We start from the raw sequence: 391 nt of genomic DNA, 5'->3' as shown, positions 1-391 counted from the left end.
ATATATATATATATATATATATATATATATATATATATATATATATATATATATATATATATATATATATATATATATATATATATATATATATATATATATATATATATATAAATAAATTGATATTTACAATAACACAATCACCATAATTTACCTGTATTTCCTCGTCATTTATCTCCCTAAGTTTACTATTATTGAAAAGTTAAGTCCAACTTATTATATTTAAAGAAGAATTGTCTAAAAGTCTTATTATAATTATGTATGTTCACTCTTCATTCTTATTCTGGAAAAAAAAAAAAAAGTTATGGAGCGGTAATATCTACATCACATGCCGCTGCTGACGTCACGGAAACGCTACCTCTTCCACCGAGAAATCACTGTCAGCCAGGAA

This window comes from Scylla paramamosain, chromosome 37 (genome assembly GCF_035594125.1).
Source record: "Scylla paramamosain isolate STU-SP2022 chromosome 37, ASM3559412v1, whole genome shotgun sequence".
Classification (NCBI taxonomy): Eukaryota; Metazoa; Arthropoda; class Malacostraca; order Decapoda; family Portunidae; genus Scylla; species Scylla paramamosain.
This window is presented reverse-complemented; position numbering follows the sequence as displayed.